Source organism: Benincasa hispida, chromosome 4, assembly GCF_027475165.1.
Source record: "Benincasa hispida cultivar pf3 chromosome 4, pf3_genome.v1.1, whole genome shotgun sequence".
NCBI classification, from domain to species: Eukaryota; Viridiplantae; Streptophyta; class Magnoliopsida; order Cucurbitales; family Cucurbitaceae; genus Benincasa; species Benincasa hispida.
The window spans coordinates 60566838-60575393 of record NC_143481.1 but is presented as its reverse complement, the minus strand read 5'-3'; positions in this window follow the sequence as shown (position 1 = coordinate 60575393).

Here is an 8556-nt window from a genome sequence, read left to right as displayed (position 1 = left end):
CCCATTTTCATGTCTCCACGTGAACAGTTTAGATCATATCGTTTGTACTAACTACAAAATGGGTCGCATCCATAGTGTCCCTAGAATAAGGTGCCCAACCTTATTCATATACTATAGACCATTTTGGCTATATATATTTGAACTTGATCCACATTTATGTCACTACATAAAGTTCAAACTTAAACTTAATAGCCTCGGAACCTTAGTTTATTGGATTCATGAATATAGAATTTAACTTACTAAATATTTTCAATAACAGCTTTATTGAACAAGAATATGATATTACAAACTACGAGTTTTAGGACATAAAATCCAACAACTTTTGAAGCTGCTAAAGAGGCAATTTAGCTTAAGAAGATCCTTACTGATTTGGAAGTTGTTCCAAATATGTCTTTGCCCATCACACTTTATTGTGATAACAGTGGTGCTACGGAAAATTCTAAGAAACCTAGGAGTCATCGTAGAAGGAAACACATTGAGCAAAAATATCACTTGATTCGGGAGATTGTGCATCGAGATGACGTGATATTCATGAAGATTGCTTTAGAGCACAACATTGTTGATCCATTTACAAAGTCTCTCATAGTTAAAGTGTTCAAGAGTCATCTAGAAAATCTGGATCTACGAGACATGCGGCATATTGTCTATGGCAAGTGGAAGATGTTACTGGGTATAGTGTATGCCCTAGTTTATTGTATATTGTACTTTATTTGTATTGTACATTAGGCTCCCTAAGCTTTAAGATAAGTGGGAGATTGTTGGGATTTGTGTCCTAAATCCTTGTATTTCCGTAGTTTATAAACATTGTATAAACAAATCGTTGTTAATAAAATAATTTTTATTACACTCAATCCAATAAACTAAGATCCTAGGTTACTTTATGTAATTTAAACATGTATGTAGAGAGATACGGGTGGGTCATGTTTAAATGATAACTTAAACGATTTGTAGTAGATGGATAAGGATGGGTACCTTATCCTGGTGACACTATGGATACTGTCTGCTTTGTAGATGCTAAAAGTATTATAAAATGCTACAAATGATTTGATCCTGATCATGTGAGGGTGGTATTCTATACAAAGAGTTTGTATAAGACCGGGCCACGAAATGATTAGTCTCATTATATAATTCCGTTAATAATAGAGACTTACATTCCACTAGGGTGATCATAGGTGACATGGCCTGAATCCTGAGTGAGTCGTGAACTCCTGCTTATGAAGGCAGTTCTTTGATTTGTAAGGATGAGAGTGATCAGATTGCCAACTCAATATGTCTACCATTTTGGGGATTTGTCTGATTAAGGAGATGGAAACACAGCTACACAAGACAGAATTCATTCCTTTCCTAATGTCTGGGTAAGTAGATAAATTGTTCCCTTAAGGGTTGATTCCGAGGTTTGAACAATGTGGCCACACCCTCTCTTGGCCAAAAGGGACTTGGTCATAGTTGGACTATGACTTATTATTCATTAGAGGGATCAGTGGTACTTAAAAAGTTAGATGTAACTACAAGGGCAAAACGGTAATCTTGGCCCAATTGCACTTACAAACAATTTGTGAAGGGTCATTGCTCTATTGACTGGTTATATCCAATGGAAATAGAAATATATCTGTAGTGCGAAGAGTACAGCTGTTAGTCTTTAGTGGAGTGACCGACAGTTAACGGATATTGGGTAACTTAATTAAAAAGTTTAATTAATTATCTAAGTACTATTGGAGCTTTAATCTACATGTTCATAAGATCCCCTCTGTAGCTCAACAGGAATTTATTGAGAATTATTTTTTAATTAATTTGCATTGTTCAAATTAATTAAGGGAATTAACTATATATGATATGATTAATTAAATTAATTATATGTGATATAATTAATATAATGTATTTGATACATTATAACATAAAATTTATTTTGAGAGGAATTAAATATTTGAATATGATTTAAATATTAGTTATATGGATGAGATTCATATAATTTAGTATAAATGTGATTTATACTAAATACTATGATTAATTGAGAGAAATAAAACTATAGGTTATATTGTATTTGACACGATATAAAAACTATAAGTTATATGTTATATTTGATATAGCATATAGTTATAAACATACATACATACATACATACATACATACATACATACATATATACATATAAATATACACACACACATATATACACATAATAATAATAATAATAATAAGTTAATTATTATATTTATATATATTTATATATTATATTTAATTTAATATGGTGTTGGGGGGTTACATGGGGTTCGTTCTTCTCTTGCATTGTGGATGCAGAGATTTTGGGATCTCATTCCCTCTAGCTTTCTCCCAATCTCACAGAAGAAAAGTTCTTCTTCCTCCTCTCATCCTCTCCTCCCTCTCTTGAATTCAAGCAAATCCCACAACTCTTGCTTGAATTCTCATTCCCAAGAGAATACAGAAGATTCTCAAGTGGTGGTGTCCATTTGGGTTTTTCATTTTTGGAGATCGAAGTATTTGTGTTCGTGGGTCGAGGGAATTCGAGAAGAAGTTGTTCTTCAAGGGTAAGTGAAATTTCTTCCTTTCTTTCTATTCCCCAAAAGCATGTTGTAATTTTAATTTGTTAATGTATAATTTTATCTTTCAGTTCTATAATTTGAAATTCTGTGAAAATAAAAAATTGGGAACGATTCCCGCTTCCTCTGCAGAGCCTTCACAGGTTCCCTTCACCCATCCCCTCCCCTACTTTTAGGGGGCTTGAGTGGTTACCCTTATTTTCCCTAGTTAGAGGAAATCGAGTGATGCCTCACACCTTAAGAATCATCGATTAAGTCAACCAACCATTTGACTGCTGCGTATGCAACTGGGAGGTCATGTACTACATATTCATATAGTTTGGTTTTCGCCCACGGTTTCAAGCCTTCGATAAAAGAGAAAATGTTGGCTTTTTTTAGCATATCACGTATGTCTAGCATCAATCTCGTAAATTATTTCGCATAATCTTGAATACTGCCTGTATGCATTAGCTTGCAGAGCATTCGTCAAGCCAAAATGTCTACATTCTCGAGGAAAAACTGCGAGTGAAGTTCTTTGTCTATTATGTAATGTCCTTCTTGCATGTCCACATATCATGATCTCCACCATAACTCACATTTTCAATAAGATGCATTCTTGCCAATATGATTTTTGATTATTTAGTCACCGTATTTATGGCCTTGAAGTATTGTTAAAGGTCGAAAATAAAGTTTTCCAGGGGTTTTGCATCACGTGCCCCACAGAAGGGCTTGGGCTTTGGAACCTTTATTTATTAAACAACATTGTTCCACCAATTGGGGCTTGATTTCCCACTACACGCATTGTGGGGTTTACTCTTGCACTGACATGTGCAATCTCACTTTTGACGACATTGAGAGTTGCTCGAAAGTCTTCTGACAAACCAGACACCATCTGCATAACCATTTTTTGGGAGCTACCTGACTCTTTGATACGCTCCTCCATATGGGCAAAGAGCCCGTTGAACTATCTCATTGTTCAAAACTGCCATTCTTTGTAGCTTTTGTCTCAAGGTTTTCAACCCTTATTATCAACTTGTTGACGGACAGTTTGTCTAAGCGGCCAACTACCGCGTCGATTCCATCTACTTTCTCAGAGATTTCTTGTAGTTGAGTGTCTAGGAAATGAAGATTATTCGAGACTTCTACTTGGTAGAGAATTTGCTCTTTTATCTCAACCAGCCTGTCTACGTGGGACTTGTTCAATTGCTTTGTCGCCAACATGCTTGATGTTTCCCACACTATAAGCCGCCTTGACTCTGATACCCTGTCACAATAGCACTCTTGTAAGGGTCTCAAAGCGATTGTGCGGTATTTGTTCCTACACTTGAACAAGTTAGCCAAACCTTATTCAATTAGTCAATGGCACAATGAGCATTTCTCGCAACCTCCACCTCTGTTCTCGAGAAAATGTTTTAGAAAATGGGTTTCAGAGGAAAAGGCTTTCGCAAACATTTGGAAAGTATGACTATGAAAGAAGGCTAGCCGTACAGCAAGAAAGCAATAAAAGGGATAACAACGCTTTATAGCATACAACTCTCGGATGTGAAGATATGAAAACTAGTCTTACCCCCACATAGTACATTCTGAACAAAAAGACATCTACCACCCTTGCATATAGGGGTAGAAACGGTTCGGTTTGGTGGTCAAACCGAACCGAACTGAAAATTTTAAAATGTGAAACTGAACCGAGCTGATTTATTGGTTCAAATCGGACCGAATCGAACCGCATCGGTTCAATTCAATTTCAAATTCGGTTTTGGCATTTTTAAGAAATCCATGTTATATTCTTTTTTAATTTAAAAACGGTTCGGTTTTAAATTCGGTTTTGTTCTTTAAATTAAAAGTGGTTCGGTTTTAAATTCAGTTTTACTCTTTTTTTAAATAAATAAATAAATAAATATATATATATATATATTAATTAAAAACGGTTCGGTTCGGTTTCAAATTCAATTTTTGAAAGTGAAACCGAACCGAATTGAATTAATTCGGTTTCAAAATTTCTTCAAACCGGATCGAACCGCATTTTTCAGTTTCACTGAGTTTTCGATTCGATTCGGTTCGGCTTTTAGAAACGGTTCGGTTTTTGCAGTTTGAATGGCCTCCCCTACTTGCATATACAAAGTGACGAGCAGTCATGTACAATACAAAGTATAAGAAAAGTTAACTAATTAGCCTAATGGGAATACATAACATGAAAGAAAGGGGTTGGTTTGGGCATGCAACCATGGACAACACACCCTAGACAAGCATAACCATGACACCGGACACCAAATTCCTACAAAATTGAGGTAAGTCAACCACATTTTAGCATACTGGTTGAAAGCATGATTAATGTAATACTTGGCTAGATTCATAAAAGAAAAATATGCATGAATGGATACTTCTTATGCTTTCAAAACATGAAATAATCTAATTTTAATAACTTTTTTTTTCACCAAATTATCAATTTGAACTTGGTTTTTATTTGCTTCACTAGTTTTTTAAGATTCACACTTTCAAAAATTAAAAGGTCGATACGCTAATAATTAGATAACTAGAAGTATCTAAGTTTTAAAGTTAGGAATCTCAAGCATCGTTGTCTAGTGCATGCCAGTCGGTCATTCGTGAGAGTAGTCAGAGGTCGTCGCCAGCGTTGGGTCTTCGGGTTTCAGAGGCTTTTAGTGGCAATTCGTTGGGTGCTGATCAACTTGGATTTCTTCGAGGCGTTTGTGTGTGATCGTGGGGTTTCATTTGAGCAGTTTCGTGGGGTGGTTACTGGTAGTAGATGGTATTTCATTACAGTAGCTATAAAACACGTGCTATGTACGTGCCAAAAGATCTTTAGAACGTGAATGTTGTCGGTGAAATTTCAATAACAAATTAATATAAATTTTGTTAAGTTTAAGTAATAAATACTTGACATAAAAATTAAAAATAATAAAATAGTTAATAATCAAAACTATATATATTGTATTTTATGTTAATTCACAACAAATATAAAAATGAGTTACACGTGTTTGAGGATCTTTGGAATACTTAGAACATAAATTTTTATGGTGACATAAATTTTGAATCAATATACTTTTGATGAGAGTAGTATAAACTGTGAATTTGTTACATGAAATTAAAAGGTGATGGTAGAACAATATAAATCAACTAACTCAAGAATAATATCTTTGATGAATACTGATTTTGTTAGTATGTTTGTGTAGTTCAAGGTTAGAGATATATATGATACTAATACCTTTGTTTTTGATATTTTGAATCTATAAAATTTGATCTTGTTGTTCATTGCACTAGAAGAATTCCGGGCTTTAATGTCGGTGGAAAACCAACATTAAAGATAGTGTTATTGAAGTCCTTTAATGTCGGTTGTCTTTAATGTCGGTTTTAAACCGACATTAAAGAGCTTTAATAACATAGTCTTTAATGTCGGTTGCAACTGACACTAAAGCCCTTTAATGTCGGTTGCAACTGAAGACCAAGAATCAAATGAAGCCCTTTAAACCAACATTGAAGTCCAGAATCTGTTCGTTTTATCAATTATTATCCGTTTTTTTAAATTCTGTTGCCAGATCCATTCTTTCGGTCAAGAAGTTAAAAACGACAATATATGTCTCATGTTGGGTCAGAAATGTCCATCATTATTTTTTATTAAAAAGTATACAAAAATTACATGGTAAGTCATCAATATTTGTCTTCCACCTATGAATTTATCCATAAACAAGAATCAATATTTCCAATCCATTACATATACTCATCAAATACGAAATAAACACACTAATCACCAACATTTGCATAACAATAACAGGCTTTCATAGAATACTTACATCAAGCCATCATTTCTCTCATTCACAAATATCAATTAGTACTAATTCCATGAATACTTAACACCAAATACCCCATAAACACAAAAATATTATACATAAATCTTCCAATAAACAGATCATGGTTAGATAAATTTGCATTCATTCTAAGCTAGCATTTACATTCTATTGAGACAAAAAACAAGAATTACATCCTTACACAAATCGGCCAATAAAACTTGCCCATTGGGTTCGAATTATGTCAATCTTTCCTTGGGTATATGCATTTTTTGTATTGAACTACAAAGAGGAAAAAAAAGAGATAAATTAAACATAAGTTTACATACATTTATTAAATTAAAGCTAGTATATAAAAAATAAATAATGTACGTACGAGGCTAGTAATGGGAGTAGTAGGATTATGCACTATTTTGTATATATACTTTTGCACATAGTACCCGCATCCTACATAATCTAATTGACGGGAGCACTGCATATAAAGAAGTTGAAAACAATTATTCTTATGTTCGAATGAACATAAATTATTAAAAAATGAATGCAAATTTACCTTTACAGGTTTTCATTTTGGAGAAGACCGATGGTGTTGGAGATCGTGCTTGGCTTGCCATGTTTTCAATCCACTAAATAGTTTGAAAACATTAGTTAAACATAAATACTTCAATTAAGAGCTAAGAAAGTTTAATTATACTTACATATTAATAACTCTATGAAAATCCTCTTGAACCTTACTTCGAAGAGAGTCCAAAACATAAACAAAATTTTCTTGTAGATTGATTACAATCAATATCCAATGATAACTATAATAAGCAACAATTTTGAAATATTAGTATGTGTATAATACAAATTAAAAATAACTTAAGAATTTGTATTTACTTACCCTGTGTTATATGAAATAAGGACTAATTGGTCTAAATTAGCCAATTCTAGTTGATTAGCTAAATTTTTGGATCGAATATCTTGAGACTTCACGTGTGGCGATATTCTTGCTTGATAAATTATAAAAAAAAACTTTTTCGTGATATCACGACCACATTCATCCCAAAAATACCTAAACAAAGTAAAAGTTATTCTTTAAACATGAAACAAAGTATACATGAGTGAATCTAGATGAGTAATACTTATGCGATGTATGTCAAAATACACATGTAGCCTATTTCAACCATATTGCAATACTGGATCAGATCATCGCGGCCTAAATAAATAAATTTGTCTCTTCCAAATATATGCTTGTCCAAAGTGATACGGATCATGTCTACATCGTTCATACTATGCATGGCATGTCCGTTCAAGAGTTCGATGGTACCATTAGCGTCAGTATATTTGGAGGACTGGCTGAAACTCTTAATTGTTGAATGGTCCTACCATAACCAAGTTACAAAAATTCAAAGTAGGAAAAATAATAAATAACTAAACTCATATACTGAAAAAGAGGCATACTTTTTTCTCGTCAACCATAACTACAAGTTCACGAGGCCATGTTACGAAGTTGCCCATTGCTTGATTTAAGGACTCTATTTTACCCTTCACAGGAATTGGTATAGGCAAATCTTCTCTAATGACAATGTCAATCAGAACTTTAATAGTTAAGCATGATACATCATTATCAAATGATGTGGCTACTGCAACAATATTATCTACAGTTTCTATAGCCAAGTGGCATGGTGTCCCCTTAACAAATTTAAAAGAACTTATGTCATGTATGGTTAAGCACGTACAATATGATTAAAATTTAAAAGTCACAACAAATAAATTACCTTCAAATCTTCTTTAGGCATCTTCTTCTTCAAATGCACTTAGTGCAACACTTCCAACAGATGATTTGGACTGATGAGATTGTCTGTTGTGAGTTCTTTCTTTTGACACTTTACCATATCGAACATTTTTATCACTAGAGCCTCTTTCAATTTCTTGGCTCATTGAGGACTTTGGTTTTACTAATTTGAAATATTGGGAATGGGAAACAAAATCACTCATTCCTCTAACACGTCCCCAATGTTCCTTTGTACCCAATGCTTTGGTCAAAACATCTTCACCTTCATAGACTTCAGCCAATTTATCCTGTAAAAGATATTACAATTTTCACACAATATCTATATCATCACAAGTTTCAAACATTATATATATGCCATTTTAAACTTTGTACAATATAAACTTACAATTCGATTGGCACATTCTCGAGTAGCTTCTTCAAAGTATTCATTATTTTTTCCTTT